This window comes from Parasteatoda tepidariorum, chromosome 7 (assembly GCF_982258835.1).
Source record: "Parasteatoda tepidariorum strain Cologne lab strain chromosome 7, Ptep-v5.0, whole genome shotgun sequence".
Classification (NCBI taxonomy): domain Eukaryota; kingdom Metazoa; phylum Arthropoda; class Arachnida; order Araneae; family Theridiidae; genus Parasteatoda; species Parasteatoda tepidariorum.
This window is the reverse complement of record NC_141761.1, coordinates 62,623,042-62,641,402: the sequence shown is the minus strand read 5'-3', so window position 1 is coordinate 62,641,402 and position 18,361 is coordinate 62,623,042. Positions and strand designations below refer to the sequence as shown.

The 18,361-nt window shown below is 29.6% G+C and overlaps 1 protein-coding gene across 1 annotated transcript in view; it reads right to left on the bottom strand.

Moving 5' to 3' along the window:
• LOC107451565 (tonsoku-like protein) overlaps positions 1–18,361 on the bottom strand; it is a 52,224-nt gene that overhangs the window by 33,243 nt on the left and 620 nt on the right. The gene's annotated exons all lie outside the window — the stretch shown is intronic.

The following is an 18,361-nucleotide window of genomic DNA, read 5'->3' as shown; positions in this document are numbered from 1 at the left end:
ATGTATATATCCAGCTTTATGGAGTTAAGTGGTTTCCAAAGACTTCAACGCAAAATCTAAAATAGTAATTAGCAAATAAAACTAGGGTGGTATCTATTATGACTTAATTGTGTGGGAAAAAGCAATATAAATATTCAAGACATTAAAAGAGATAAAAAAAAAAAAAGATTCATGGACCTCTAACTTGTGTCAGTTATATCAAAAATTTCTCTCTGATGCTTAGCGTATTCATTCGATGGAGAAAAAAAATGAGATTTGTCATTGTGGAACAGTATCAAGTTTTCAAGTAACAATATTTTCAAGCTTTTTTTTTTATTCTTAAAAATAAAATAGTTATTTTTGGCATTTAACTAACCGTTAGTAACTTCTATCAGCGATATTAAAAGCTTCTCAAGCTGAGAGTAAGATTCTGTAGTGTATTTTCCAATCATTGAGGAAATAAGAATTGATATTGTGGATTAATATGAAGTCTCAATTTAATTAAATTTTATTTTATTGTTTTTTTTTTGTATTTATAATTTTGGATAAAGTATGTATATTCCAGCTTCCAAGAATGAATAAAAATAAAGATACAATTTCCTACGAATTCTAAGTATATTTTTAAAGGGTATTCTATTCATTTTTGAGCTTGCAAATAAATGTTAGAAAATTAGATACATTGAAATTATATTCTATTTCTATTTTAAAACTCAGTAGTTTGATTGAAAAAGTGCGTCCCTGATGCAGCCTACAACCCTGATTATCTCAAAAATGCAAAATATGCTTATTAAAAATATGGTACATATAAATTAGTCTTAGCTTGTTTTATTGAATTTTTAGAGGAAAGAGTCTTGACTAAGGCACGCAAATACATTTTTACTTTATTTTATAACCCTCGTTGAACAGGCGATCTAATTTTAGGTTTAAGACTACTAATGTTCAACTCCGTAGCCTAGTAATTTTGAACCTAAACTAGAAGACAAGGGAACTCCAGGATCAAGTAGTGGAAAAAATTAGCCTTCGTTCAGAAATTTTTACTGGAGCTAACCCGCATTTGCGTTGCATGTAGGGGAAAACTACGAAAACCTCCCACGGTTAGCCTGACGACAAGGGTACTCTAAGCCATGATCCTTTTACCACAGAGGATATTTTACATCAGCTCAATGCTCGGTGTGAGTCACGTGCGGAATTTGTATCGACCAGCCATTGCTGAAATTCGAACCCGGTTCCCCTCATTGGAAGGCGAACGCTTTTTCCCCGGTGCAACGACGGTTCGCTAATATATTTTGAAACTTGAAGAAGTTATAAAAAATAATAATAACAAAATTGTCTCTTGGAACCTAGGCAAAATCCTTAAAAGTAGTCAAGCTCGCCTAACCCTCCAACTTAATTGTACCAACAATCAATTTTTCAAATTTATTCAATATGACTGTCTGATATTGTTATAGGCTTAGAGCATGATATGTCTGTTAGCATGATATGCTAATTTTTTTATGAAAATAGTAAAATTAAAATTTCGTTTTTAGCATCTTCAAGAACTAAACCGTACTATACGTAGTATATAGATAATTCAGTATTTAAAAAGAAATACAAATTCGACATCCACCTTATTTAAGTATTGATCGCTTAGTAATTATTTAGAATTAAATGTGTCTAATTATACGTTTTTTTTATACATATACTGATTGAATCTGTAAAATTTTTTTGTTAACAATCAAGCTTATGTTTGTTAAACGTTTTATTTATTATTCTATTTTTTAAATCTCTCCTTCTCAGATTTATTTGAAAATAGCGTGGAAACTCCATAAACAGCATAAATAACATTTTTTTTTTCTTTTTTCCAGCTTTTTATTATGTTGAGAAATTTGTAAGAGGCACGTTTAGCTCTTTTCCCCACTGACCAAAAGATAGCTGCTGTTTGTAAATAGAATGCATGAAATGAAAGACTATTAATATATGGCTTCTATATAAAGGATAAAAACTTCATAATAAAAGAAGAGAATTGCCTGGAATTTGCTCGAAGAAATTAAAGATTTCTTTCATCGCATTTCAGGACTGCGTACATAGCTGAACTTCGGATAGCACTTAACAGATCCCAGATAACACAGATTAAGGTATTTTCCTCCTCCAATGTATTTGCCCTTTTATCAGATTATCAACACTCTTATTACAGCATTTATTTTTCAATATTTACATGATTTACCATTCAATACATAATACCCCTTCTTCCTTTCGATTAAAGTGTTTCAAATCCTCGGTGTTCTAAACCTTGAGGGCATCGACAGGGATGCGTGGGAAAGTGATGTTCCATACGTCGCTAATAAGTTCAAAGAGGAGCACAGGGAGTGCCAATATTGCAAGGACACTGAAAAATTTTCAGCTCCTTCAAACGCCACCCTCAAAGATAAAAATCACACCTCCAGCAGCTCCTTGTCAGAAGAGGCTTCCTCGCCAACCTCAGCAGGCCAGCCCAACAATGGTCGGTTCTGTTTCTAGCCCAGGAGACTCAGTCAGTCATAATGCTCCTGTCTCGCCTTGTGACCCGGTAACGGGACTTCGGTACCATCTCTCTAAAGTCTCTGTCAAAACTGGTCTATCAGCGACCAAAAAGGAAGGTGCACCGTATATCTATGATTTATCCATTTCAGTGTTGTGCTTGCTGCGAGCGCACACATGAAAACCTCGATGAGTTTTAAAATCTATAAATAATCATCTATTCATCAGCTATATTTATTTTCATTCATTTAAATTTAGTAATTTAATTATATTTTGATCAACTTATCTTTCAATTTTTATATCATTATTTTATATTCGATTTTATGTTCATTATATGTTTATGTCATTTATGTTATTATATTTAATAAACGAAGCTGTTTGATCTGCAACCCACGTTTTAAATATATGTTTTCATTATCTCAAATAACGAAACTCCCTCACGGTGCCTTAGCAGCTTTTTCAAGACTTGCACCAAATTAACTCCCAACCTAGACCTTATAACTTTTCTCTCTTCAACATTATATTGCTTGCAAAGGATGCATTTTTTAATTTCCAGTCCCGCAGTGAACTAATCGTTAAGACTCGGTTCCCATCAGATCACCGAAGTCATGAATCACTGGCTGCGGTCAGTGTGTGGGTGGGTGACCACTTGGATCAGTCTGCGTAGGGATCGAGGGTGTGAGGTATTGATCCTCGTTAAACTGTTTTTCCGTAAAGTGCTCGACTTTGCGTGCAGGTAGTCGGGCTACCGAAGCGGAGGTGCCATCCCCTTTGCAGAGGATCAAAATTGTCATGGCATGTCTTCGGATCATCCTCAAGAATGTTTCCCAGACCGTCGCCAATAGCCCAATGTGCAGCTCTAGCGCGACGTAAATGAACTACTACTACTACTACTCTTTAATTTCCATGCTGATTTAATATCTTTCCATTATGAGTGTCGTCAATTCCGTGTGGTAGATAGAGTCTTAGCCATTGACTCGAAGTTTGATTCCCCATGAAAAAGACTAGGTGTCTGATCGAATTGTACCTACTCCAATTGCGTCTTAGTAGTCCAAAATTCACTATAATGTTACATTCTCAGTGGTTTCAGAGCTGGAAAAAATCACGTGCGGTTGGGGAGCGTGATGCAGAGAATAGATACCTACTAACACCATCTTCCCTCCGATCTAGATTGGGGCAATGAACTGCGCGCATGCGTCAATAATGTCTCCAGATCATTATAAAGAATGATTCCCAGACTGTCACCAAAAGCCAAATAGTTTAATTCATGTGTGACGTTAACCGAATGGGAGTTTCCTCTGTCCTATATATTTCTTTCATGCAATCCAATGGATATTTACATAAAATGGTTTCAGTTAATGAAGGTTATTATTTCCAGTTATACATATAACTTCGTAAAAGAGACATCTCTCTTCGAACCTCTCGAATCTCCCAATAACCTAAGGTATGTTAAACCGCTAATAAAACAAAATAACGAACAGCTTTTTATAAGAAGCGAGCACTTAGTGCTTTTTAGGGAGAACCTCTTAACATCATGTATCCATTGGAACCTTCATTGCGTAGACTAGGAAGATTGCGAATTATCAAAGAAGCTTATGTTTCAATTTCTCTATTTATCATGTTGTTGTTGTTTCTAATGCTACTTGTCAATACCAGCAAGCCTGCTTGCAAGCTTGCCAATGCCAGCAAGCGGGTTCAAGGCAGATGGTTCGTATCTTGTTTTTCAGCGGCGCCATCTATGGCCAAGAATGTGTCTTCAGCTACAGACGTCGCAGCCCATTTTAAAGGGAAGACCTATTCACGCATCCATTCATTCACAGATAGTCATTTTGACCTTAACCAGAGAACGATCAATCTCTAATTCAGTACCCCCAGAGGTTTGATTTGTTATGGGAACATGGGGGACATAAACCGACAGATTTCACGTGTACCAGTCACCTCTTACTACACGAGGTGTCTTCGACAGGTGGGGATCGAACTCATGACCTCTAGACAGGGGCCCAGCTCCGTTCCAATCAGGCTATCCCGGCCTTGCTATATATCATAAAAATGCAATTTTCATCTTACCATTTCATGCCTTCCGGTTGGACAGAAAAATCATAAGACTGTATTTTTAATGTTCACCGAAGATCTAGATATCTTTAGTCGTTATCAGTAAAAAATTTAAAGAAGTTATAACGGTATTTACCTGTAAGCTATTTACTAATCCTTATTTAATGATATTTACTAGTTATACTTCGTTAATATTATTCTCTATTACTATTACGTTTCTTTTCTTTTTTAGATTTAACTATTTAAATATTCATTAGTATCAAATTAAAAATGTGTGCTTTAATAGTTGAACTTATTTCCACTATTTCCCATGTATCTGCCATTTTGTAAGATTTGTAATTGATATAGACTGACTTTGGCGTAGATAACAAGCTACAAGTCATCATAAAAAGTCCATTTACAGTATATTTCTTTCAATCTAAGTTGTTAAACTCGAATATAAATTACTGATCGACGATGAAAGAGTTAGATAACGCAAGAAACTAACCTTAGACGTTTCTTGTATTATCATATCATTAAACATTTTGTGATTTCATGGGACAAACTTTAATCCTTGACCTTTATAAGGCGTTTTTTTTATTTCTATAAAAAGAAATAAATTAACTTTTTTGTCGCTGTAAATTAAAATAAAAATTGCAAATATTTCTTAAAATAGACTGTGTTGCCCAATTATAGACAAAGGGACATTTTGGGTTAATTCTCATTATTCGCCACTGTTTTCTACACTATGTTATATGATGTTTGATTGTCCTAAAAATTATAAATCTTAGAAAGCTGAAATAACAATGGTGTGTAGAAAAATATACATTAAGTACGATGGAATTAAAACATTTTATATTTAATAATTAGCTCGCGAATTAACAACTAGAATTAAATTTACTAACTTGCCAAAAAAAATATACCACGCAGGCCGCTATTCAGCCCACAGAAATAAATCTGCAGAGTTGAAATTAGACGTGCAAAAAGGGCCGTTTTTAATGGCGACTTTTAGCTATTTTTTTCGAAAGTTTTTGAATTTTTAAGAGCTTTTTTTCATGAATATTATTTTTTTACCTGCTTTAAATATTGTCTGTTCATTCATCGTTGAGAGAAAGTTTATTTATCCCTCTCGAGATCTTAATTTTAAAAGATCTTTGATTTCATATTAAAACCTCGAAAAAAAGAGAAATTAGATGTTACCAGATATGTTTCTTAACATTTAGATTGAAATTTCTACAAATTAAATTCAAGAGTGATAAAAATCGTCTTTGATTTGAACTGCCATAACAATGCGATAGCTTCGTTAACGAGTGAAATTACTTCTCATTTATTTCTTTTTATTGAGTCACGTACTCGGAATTCCTATGTTTTTTTAATTGTTTCTTATGTTTTTTAATTGTTTCCTATGTTTTTTAATTGTTTCTCAAATCCAGGTTATCATTTGTTTCGTTACAATTAACATATTAAACAGATATTCTTACATTATAATAATTATATACTTAACTAAATTATCTATAATAACTATATATTTGTAGTCTATTATATATAATTCTCTTACGTGGCTCCCAAATTTTGGCTGTATTTCTTTTCCGCCGGTGGCAACGTTTGCTTTGTTTTGAAAACACCAAAGCATTCTGCCTTTTAATGATGTGTTTCTGATCTAATATATAAAATTCTCTTGCGTGGCTCCCAAATTTTGGCTGAAGTACTTTGTACAACTAAATAAGATTCTTTTCACAACAGTTAAATATTTACTTTATTTTCTTCATCATAGAGAAAACAGTCGGCAAAGAATTCTGTTAGGTTAAAAAACATTTCGCTAAAAAAATAACGAATTCTAAAAGAAATAAAAATAAACAACTTAAAAAATAAAAATGCTGTTGCCAGCCATGGAATTTTTTGAAAGTTAACTTAGCAACATAAATCAAAATGACATAGAAGCGCAACTAGATCAAAATTATGATACCTGAGCGCTTGACGTAACAAATCCTTCAATTCTAAAAGTGTTGTATCGCCAAATGCCCAAATTAACAATTGTGCTCTCAAAGAAATTCTATAAAAAGTTTTAAATAAACAACCTACTTCTACAACTGCTTCTTGAAGAACTCGGTTCATTGATTAAAAATATTGTTTTAATTTTACAGTACTAACTTTACTTCTACTTTCATTATTGCTATGACCCTCTTTCATTACATTTTACAACTTCATGCTAAATTTGAGGACTTTAAAGTTGTTTTGTGGTTGAATACTGACATTTAGAAATGTGTACATAAAAAAAAAATAATATTTAGAGGTTAAGAGTTGCCTCAGAAAAATTTGAATTGTTAGCAATGACTTAAACAAAAAGTTTTATTTTAACTGACAAATACTATATTATAATTTTAACTTTTTCTATGACTATACTCATTTTCTTAGTCTTTTTTTTTTTTTTTTTTAATACATTTTATATTTTTGTGATAAAATAAAAAACTTATAGTTGTTCTGCTTCTGAACACTGATGAAAACACAAACTGATGGGCTTCATCAACAATCAAAAATATATACATTTATTTTACAAATTCCATATTATTAAGGTGGCGCCCTTCAGAGAATTAAAAATACAAAATTATCTTCATCAAAGTCGATGCTTTACATCAAGCGTTCAGTGTCAGACTACTATTTCATATTGTTTTACAACACATGGCTTTAGCCCTCTGGGAAAGACTTTAAAACAAAACTTACAACAGTTACTTTTCTCAACAACTGAAATTTAGAATAGTGTGATTAAGAAAAATATGTGAACTGTTTGCAATTTCAAATTAATATTGAAATGTACAGGTTTAGAATTTTCTACAGTGAAAAATTTTCGGAACTTCAGTATTCAAAAAAGTATACAAAAACTAGACGTTAAGAACGTATCCAATGAGCGAGCAAAAAGCGAGCATTGGATTGCGAAGCAATCCGAAATGAACTGCGAAAGCAGTTCCGGGGTTGGTGAGCGCCAGCGAGCAGGGGGCGAAGCCTCCTAGTAATTATATATTTCCTTAACCAAATGTTCTTTGTGTTTGTAGAAATTATGAACTTTTAAGAAAAAACAACAATGACGAATGAAATGCTATCAATGGTGTTGATGAGCGATGCAAACAAGGGATAAATCCTCGCACTGTACTAAAAAGTCATATCCTAAAAACTTTATTGATTTTTCATGAATTTTCTTTGGTTTAGATCTAAATTCTCTCTGATACCTAATTTTTTACTTATACATGCGTATATATATATATATATATATATATATATATATATATATATATATATATATATATATATATATATATATATATATATATATATATATATATATATATATATATATATATATATATACACGTGTGTGTAAGTTCATTTTTATGCTCGTTATAATCCATGATAAATGTAATCATAGATCAATGTGATTTTTTTTATTTTATTAAAGTAAACTTTTCTTAAATGAAAATATTTTTGAAAACTCTAAAAATACGTAAACGTTTAAGTCCCATTCTCGGGATTACAGGAGGATTTCGTAGTTTTCTTTCTCGTATATTTTGACTGAAGTAGTAGGTAAGTATCTTCCGTGAAGGTTATAACCTCAACACTTTTTTGAATACCTTTGTCATCTTAGTTGGGTTCAAGATTACAAGCATACTGAGGTGAACACTGTTGACTTGAATTCTTAAATTGAAACGATATATTTGCGATGAAAAATACTTACAGGAATATTATAATTATTTATATTATAAATAATTATTTCAGTCACAATTGGCAATTTAACTAGAATGTTCAACTTAAAGTTCATCTATATTTGCTAATAAAGAAGTATTATTTTTCCAAAATGTTAATGAGTTCTTTAATAATAAGTTTTTTCCCAAATTGTCAAACTTGTATAACCAGGCAATTTACACTTGAGAGTGAGTTTAACAAATTTCAATCTATTCTTATCTTATACCGTTCAGATTCTTCTATTTAATACATTACTTCTCATTAAGAGATTTTTGTTTAAATTTTTATCCTTATAATCTGCTGAAAACCTTGAAATTTCTAGAAGGGGCGCGCTATTTCTGCTTAAGTAATATAAAAAGAATAATTCGGAGGGAAAATGATCAGATGATGATATTCCAATTTCTGATATTTTTTTGTTTATACTCTTTTCAAGTAGGTGGGGAGTGAAACTATGTTCGTGAGTGTGTTGTTTAAAAATAAAAGGTTTCTACTACAAATCTCAATCAACACTCTAATTCTTTAATATCAATGAGAAGTGCGGATGCAATTTTGCTTAAATACTTAGTCACGTGTTTTCAGGTGTGACTTTCTTGGTGAGAAAGTCAAAATCGAAGGAAAAATCAATCCCAAAAACTTTCTGGAACAGTCTCTCATTTGTTAGAATAAAACATTTACTGCGTTTTAGTTTAAAAAACGAACAAGCACATTTTAAAAAATAAAATCAAAATATATTATTAAAAAAAATGTGCGTGTTTTCTGAAACTGTCTCTTATTTGTTAGAATAAAGCATTTATCGATTTTAGCCAACAACATGTTTTAAAAATAGGTGAATAAATTTTAGGCATAAAAAAAGTGTGAATTTGCTGAAACTATCTCCCATCTGTTGGAATGACACATTTATGATTAATATACACTAAAACAGTTGGATAACTTTCTTAAATATGCACATATCATATAAATATGCAAATATGCACATCCATACACCATCATCATTACTATCATCATATTTGGCTAGACGGCCAAAGACAAATGTTTTGCATAAACAGTGGATATTTATGCCATATAACATAAGTTTTAGTTAAATTCAAAATTAACTGTATTTAACATTGCTGGTTTATGAAAAAGAATTTTTTTTAATGTGAAATCATCATCTATTCTAAATGTATGTGTCACCTAGTATATCCGTTTATTTTTATGTACTTTATAATGTCTGGGTTTCCATACATTTTATATTGCTCTAAGTGTTCTATCTTTTTCTCCAAACATTGATTTCAGCAAAACTCGATAATAGTTCTTTTATTTCCTCCAGCTTTGACCAGGTTCCAGGTGTTTGAGCCATAGGAAAATATAAATTTAATTACTGTTTTATATAGTATAAATTTTGTATTTTTTAATAGTAGTAAAAATTTTAAAAAATGGCTTCAGTTCATAAAAAGTTCTATTTCCATACATTAAATGACCCTGAATCTCCTTGATTATGCTATTATGAGCAGTCACTATAGAACTGAGATAAGTAAAACTGTGAACAATATGAAATTTGTGAGAACCAATTTCCAAATTTGATTCATTGGCGATGTCATTACTTAGTACAGGCATATATTTGAATAATAAATAATATTATTAAAATAATATTATTAAAATAATATTATTAAAAAGGCATATTGTTTTATGCCTACTTATTTAAGCATGCATGTGAGCTATGTCCATTTTTCTAAGTAATCATTTTAAATTGTTTCCGTTTTCTTAAATGCGCACTTTGAGCTACATCAATAATCTTAAACACACGTTTTGAGCTTCGTCCAAAATAAAAAGCTCACCCTTGATATTCTAGAAGTTTATATATTTATTTATATCCGAAAAAAAAAGATAGTGAATGCCATGAAATATAAAATGGTCCGCTTTTTTCCGCTTTTTGACTTTAAACCTGTGTTATGATATTTATAATAAAAAAAAAAAACTTCATGATCGAACTCAACTTTCTCAATAGAAAATCTGGCGTCACTTAAAAAATAATCAAAATTCAGCCGGTCTGTCTAGTTTGCATCACTATTTCGATACAACTTTTCAGTTATAACCGCCTGGAACTCATTCAATTCCAGGGATTCAGGAACAATTTTTCAAGGTTTGTTTATGAAACGGCAGTAAACATGGGCGCAGCGAGAAATAAATTTTTGAAGGAGCACGCGGTTTTATTTTATATATATATATATATATATATATATATATATATATATATATATATATATATATATATATATATATATATATATATATATATATATCGGTTCATATTAAAATAGCCACTCATTTAAATAACTTTTGTTTAATGATTAGATTTTCACTTCCTAGAACCCAATCTTAAAGGGTCTGAGAGGTGGCCTCAAAAATGCTAAATAATCAGTATAGGTGATATTTTAAGTTACGAAATAAGACACAAAGCGTACTTTCTTAGGATAAATATAACTTTTTTTACAATAATTTTGGAATTCTTACCCCCAAAATACAGAACAAAGCTGCAATCTGGGAAATTTGATCCCAATAATTTGGTCAGAAGAGAGATCCAAAGTTTGAGCCCCTTAATTTTAATTTTACTTTCTGCGTATTTCCTCTGTATTTTAGCGTCTGATTTCATAACTTAAAGTATCGTCTGCACTAATTAATTAGCATATTTGTAGTCAGCCCTCAAACAATTAAAATTGAATCCTAGGGTAGTCCGTTATTAAAATTCATTTATTTACTTGTTAGTTTCCTGTTTTCTTCATATTGTTTTATCTTATGTATTTATTTATCTAATTTTAACATCTAAATCAAAATCTGATTTCAATATAAATGTTAAAATTAAAATCTAAATTTAAATGTTAAAGTTAAAATTAAAATCTAAATTAATAAATTTAATCTAATCTAAATCAAAATCTAATTTTAACATAGATTTATATTACATAAAAACTAATTGTTTTTGTTTGCTTTGGCAACAAAAAGCTGAAAACTGAAATTTCAAACGAATGCGCATGTGTGAAAGAAAACAATACCTCTAAATGACGTCATGAAAAATAGCTGAACATTCAAATGTGCATCGTGCCATCAGTGAAATTATAAAATGAAACAAAATAAAATATTGAAATTCTTAGTATAATAAATAAAGTAAAACTTAGTACATATTTCATTTTCTTTTTTAAACTTTATCCACGAGAAAGAAAAATTAAGTAACTCACATGCAAATATTTGAATGTTATAAGTATTAGCTGTGTATTTTGCTTCTTAAAAAAGACTACATTTTTTAGGATTCCGAACTTAACTTCATAAAGACACTTAACGAATATTGTACTGATAATCTTTTTCAAACCAGTATTTTTGGGCATGTAAATGTATTTAGAATAGTCCTCTTTTTTGTTAACCTGCGTTAAATGATATTGCTCAGTTACAGAAATTTTAATCACAGTTTTGATTTGAAATTCGTCTCACCATTTTTAATATACAGAGAATTGCTGATACTGGGGCTGTAAAAATATCATCAAAGTATAATTGACACCGGTGATGCTTAACTCAGCTAATCGACGCATTCACGATCAAAATTAAGAAGTCAAAATCAAAATTAATTTCTAAAGTCAAAATTAATTAAAAGACGAACAAAAATATTGCCATATAAAATAACCATTAGACCTGTTTTAACTTATAAATTTGAAACAGGGTCTTTAACTAAATCACAAGCAAACCTGCTTATAGATTTTGAGAGAAAGGCCTTTAGAAAATTTTCGGTGCTATAAATGTGAATGGCTTATGAAGACAACGGCATAATTTTGAACTATATCGGCAAATCATGGAAACTGATATTAACAAATACATTGAAATAAGTTGCTCATATCCTTCGAATGAACCCTTGACATTTAAGAACTTCACTAGAGTTAACTAGAGTTAGAGGTAGGCTTAAGATGAAATGACTTGACTGTGGGAAAGAGGATTTCAAAATCCTAAGAATTACTAACTGAAGAAAAATCGCAAGGATAGGAGAAGAATGGATGAAGCTTCTAAGGAAGGTTCTGGCCCACAAAGGGCTGCCAATAGAAGAGGAAGAAGATGGTTTAACTAATTGGGGTAATAGGTACCTCATTTGAAATAGGCATTGTGGTGATAGTTTTTCTACAACCCGCCGAAATAGAATTGTACCGAAATGTTTATAAATCAAAAGATTCATAGAGTAGGGGAGAGTGGGGTCAATTGTAACATTTTTTACTTAACTATTTTTAACTAACAAAAAATCCAATATATTATTAGTATTAATTGACAGACGAGTAAAGTAGACTATCCTCTACTAGAAAAAAAAAATACCTAATTTTAAATGTTATTATATTAGTTATTAACAATTTTTGACAGTCGAGCACTTGTTACAATTGTCCCCACTTACGGGGTCAATTGTAACAGTTCATAAATTCAACTAAAACATAGTTAATTATACATAGTATCATAGTTGTGATATATTTCTTTATTGATCAAAATAGTAGTGATATTTTAGGAGTAAAAATAATAATGAGCAGAGACCTAAAGGGTTAAGCTTTTAACTTTAAGGGGTTAAAAATTTTAATTTAAAGGTGACAAATAAAATAATGCACATTCAACATAATATAAATGATATAGGAAACTATTGGTGGTTCTTAAAGACTTAAGTAATGGTTTGTAAACATAAGATTATTTATTTTCAGCTGTTACAATCGTCCCTTTACTTATTGTTACAATTGTCCCCAAGACGCCATTTCAGCTTCATTTGTTAAAAACATTGCTAGTTAATTAGCAAAACTAATCTTTTTTTTTATTGAAATGTTAATTAAGGTGTCCACTTACATATTCGGTTACTAATTTTTATTTGTTTAAACAAAATTACTTTGTTACAATATAATATTCTAATACCAAAAAAAGTACTTGCGTGGCGTGAAAATATCTTTTGTGATCTAACTCTTTCAAAAGTACATAAAAATGATTGCCATCAGGGGTGTACATGTAGATTTATTAAATACACCTTGTGCGCCACCTAGGAACCAAATCTAGAACCCGACACTCGAAATTTTTGCTCTGTTACAATCGTACCCTGTTACAATTGACCCCACTCTCCCCTATAGATGTACCATATTTTCAGAAAAAGTTCCACCTGTGGTAGAAAGCTAGAATAAAAGTGCATTAGTATGTCAATGTGCGAGTAGAGTGAGCCCAGATTGCAAAGTGACCCGATGGAAGCTGAGAAAGTAATTCTGGGGGTCGGCGAGTGCAATGCACAAGGGGTAAAGACCCCTAATAGTATGTAAAAGACTATGATGTGCATTTTCACTATATCGATGGGGGGAAAAAATACTCATATTAGTAACAAAAAACTGAAACATATTTAAAATAAATTGTACAGAAATGAAAGGTTAAAAAGCGAATAGTTAATGATTTCACAGAATATATATGTTGTTCAATCTTAGAAATTAATTTTAAAAAGATGCAAAGCAAAATACAAGGCGAGACTAAAATCCAGAAGTATCCAATAAACGAGCTCAAATTGGAAGCAATCCGAAAGGAACTGTGGAAACAGTTCCAGAGGTTGGTGACTGGAGCGGGCAAACGATCCCTTATTGTTCTTAGTTCATGTCAAAATAGAATTTTTGAATCCTTTAACTTTTCGGGAAAGCAGAAATTAGAAATGAAAAATAAACATCCCACGCTATTTTTTTTTTCACTGTCGTCTAAATTATTTTCAAACAAAAGCACCATTGATACTTGGTAAAGTAAATGTGCACTTTGTTTTAAATCTGACATTAATCAAATTTATGTACTGATTTGATTAATCAGACCAATGATCCTCATTTGCGGTTTGCACCGGATAATTTTTTTTCCTATTTGTATATTTTGGATGTGGTTAAAGGGCATTAACTTAACTTATCTAATTTGTACTACACATTTGAGCTATCATAATCCATCAAAAAACTAATTCCAACTCAATCGAAAAATGATATCACCAGAAATCTTTATCATGTATGTTGTTTATTTTGATTCAACAACGTTGAGTGAATGGATGGTTACAAATTAGTGTGAATCTTACACTTTATTTAATCCGAATTCGACACTTTTTTTTAAAATCCGAATCGGAATTTTCAAAAAAATCAGTTTTCCCCCCTCTCTTTACAAAATTTTGCAACACTACAGATTGCGCAATTTTAAAACGGAGCATTTTGCAAACTTTTGATCTAGTGATCGGATTTCCTCCTTTTAAAATTCTACTTTTACCACTAGTTAACACCACTGAATATAGATTTGTGACTGTGTAAATAGAAATATTTAACTTACTCGATTTTTCTTTAAAAAATTACGATTCGAAAATGTATTTATTCCTCTTCGCTTTTAAAATTCAATGAAAATAACTCAAGTTATAAAGCTCATATATAATTATGATGATTTTGCTTTTAAACTTCATTAAAATTTGAATTTCCAATAAAAAAAATAGGAAATATTTTATTGAAAAATAGAATCTATCAGAATCCAGTAGAAAAATAGAATCCTAAACCATCCGATCGAAAGTGATGCAATTTGGGAACGTGAACTTCAGACACGAGTAAGGTTGCAGTCGACATTGGAACATTCTGCGACAGAACTTTCAAGCGGGCAGAGAGAAAAATGAAATGGAACTTTCTGATTTGTAAAGCCTTAGCCATTGTTTTAAATTTATTTATAGACAATTCAATTTTCAAATATTTTAAAGATATCATTAGTGATATTTGCTTGCTTAAACCTCTATTTGATCAACAAAAAAAGTTTATTACACGTACTTTAATATTTAATTATTATTTTTTATTCTCTATGTCTGATGAATTCAATTCGTGAACGCAACGACATATAAGGGGTGTTGTTTTTTGCAACAAATTCCTACTAGCAGAACAACTGGATTATCAGTTGCACTGGAGATTTCTTCAGTGTAGCATGGTAATGTTTCTTCTTTATTGTGGCTTATTAAATTTATAAAATAAAAATGCATGATAATCTATTTGCAAATGATTAAAAAATAGAATTATTTTTTTTAGAGAAAGAACATCCAAAACACATCGGAAAATATTTGTTAAAAATCTTGTACTTTGAATTAAAACCTAGTGCCTGAGAAATCGTTCTACTAAATTTAATGATCCAGTGTGAAAGGTCTATTTAAATTTTACATTCCATACTTTTCTGTATCATATTACTTCAAACATTAAAATCATGCGAAATGTTTACAGAAGCACATAATGTTATACCATTTAATTTCGCAAAAAAAGTTCTTTGACAACAATTTTTATCAAGAAATTTAATGTTTCAATGAAAAATCGTTATTTATAAACTAAGAAACGTAAACTAAAGAATGCTTACGGTAAAAAAAGATTCTAAAAATATCACATATTGAAATAAAAGACATTCATATTGTTTCTTTTTTCTAGTCTTAAAGTTCTTAATCAGACGTAGAAAACCATACTGTTGTGAGGTATCATCAAATTAGAAAAAAAAATTATTTACAAGTAAATTTTTTATCATAAAAATAATACTTTACTTTAAAATTACTTTCTTTGTAAATCCAGAGGAATCCAAATGAAATATTCTTCGTTTGAAAATTTTATTTTCAGATAATGCATGCAGAGATTATCCCCTCATTGCTTTTAGATGACTTAAATTTTATAATTGTAAGATCACGATATGAATTTTAATATATAATTTAAAAACAGAATAGCTGAATTCTAGTTGAAATTATTCATTAAAAAGTAAAAAATACTTACTAAGAAAACTATAAAAATTCATTAATAATCAACAAAAATGATACTATTTCAAGTAATTCGGATGATTCTTTATTGTTGTTTTCAGAATTGTATAGATTCAGAAATATATACTATTTTATTAAGAAGGAAAATATTCTTTAACTATTACAGTTCTTCTCGTTCTGAAATCACATTTATTCATTGGAATGAAGTAAGCAATGTGGACTTCACTTTAATTTGTAATGAATTGAAGAAGAAAAAAATAAAATAAATATTATATATATATATATATATATATATATATATATATATATATATATATATATATATATATATATATATATATATATATATATATATATATATATATATATATATATATATATATATATATATATATATATATATATATATATATATATATATATATATATATATATATATATATATATATATAATTTTTTTTAAACCGTAATGCACACATCCGTAACAGTAAGCGATCACGAAATCGGAAGTTATCGGTTGCAAGTTTCTTGATAATAAAAAGGTAAAAATTATTAAGAAATTGTTCTTCAAATGTTGGGCGCGTTCTGTTTCAGAAAGATTTCTCAATGTTCTGGATCGTTTTTCTTATTTCAAGTTCTTCTGCCTTTTCCTCAGGGAAATTTTACTTCTTATTTGCGCTAAAAAAATAGCATCCTAATATGTCAGTGTTTCTGATAGAACTAAATGAAAACTTAATAAATAAAAGCCTGAAAATATACTACCCACTAGAGGGCGTGTTCAAGCGTTGCGATCGCGAATCGAACAACAATAATGTAGTAGTATTCGTGGATTACGTCTCCATACCACGTGTATATTTTGTTTGAAGTAATTCACTTAAAATTTGTTTCTAAAAGTAAATAATTTAAAATCAATGGTAATTGAAATGGAAAAAAAAATTGCGTATTCAAAGGAACGATTAATGGAAAAGTGGTACTAATTCGTCATACAATTATGAAATCCCCATACTATTATAAAATCACCATACTATTATAAAATCACCATACTATTTTTGAGTTAATGATTCTTAATTAATTTAAGTGATCTATGCATATTGCAATAAAAAAATAAGTTATATAGTAAATGGCAAATTCTTAGAATAAAGAAACTTATTCGTTCAAAATAATCCGTTTTATTTATTTATTTATTTATTTATTTATTTTTTTTTTGGACGCATTGTACACTAGGGTAATTTTTTCCGAAGCATGTACTTTTTAGTCATCTTAACATTATTGAATGGAAAAAATCAATTAAAAAGCAAAAAACTGAAGGTGAGCAAAATTTTAATTAATTGTTCTGAAAATAAAATCGCAAAATAATTTTTTTTAATTAATGAAAAGTGTTTTTAAATTATTAGTTTTCCTTCATAATGCCATTTTCTTGAGTGTTTCTTGAGTACTTAAGAACAAAGCCTTTTTTTTTTGGCAATTTCAAAATAAAGTTTCTATGTCTTTATTATAATTGCTAATTAAGTGCTAGGCTGCTTAACTACAATTGAAAATAATATAACATGAACACAATTTAAAAAAATTTTGTACAGCTGATAAGCTTTGTTCTCAATATTTGTGTCATTCCCCTGACAAGAAGAAAATAATACAAAATTTAAATCGAGCAACAGTGTCATTATTTTACACTTCACACTTTAGAAACTGGAAAAATATGTAATCATTTTGCATTATTTTTGATTTCATGGAACAAACATGATTTAGCCAAGATTGAAGAATTCATTAAATATTTAATATATTAAATATTTATTCATCTCCTTGTCTTTCATGCACCTATTGATTTTTTTTAAATTAAAACTTAAATAACCATTAGGTAATCATGGAAATAAATTTATTTTATTTATATTTTAAAAAAAAGAATGCAACTACTCTGGAATGCCTTCGTGCTAAATAAAATAATTTATGTTTTTGTCATTCCTTGTCGTAATTCCGTTGTCAGTATTAGGGACGGGGGAATGACTACAAGGACAGGGGAATGAAAGAAATATTAGTTAATAATTATTTATGTTTAGAATGCATTATAATTTTAATTAGGAATGGAATCATTTTGATTGAGATTAAAGTATCAGGAAGAATAAGCACTTTTTCAGTTCTCAAAAAAACAATTTTTAAAAATTAACTACATTCAAATTTTTTTAGGTATTAAAGCAAAATGAAATTCCATTATATGGAGAGAAAAAATCTAATAATGAAATATCGATTTAACTAATACTTTATGAATTTATTATGCAATTCTCAAATTTTGCTCTGCTAGCACCTCATCAATTTTGCGTTCAGTTATGATTCTTTTAAAAAATATGTTTTTCTCTAAAAGAAACAAGAGTTAAA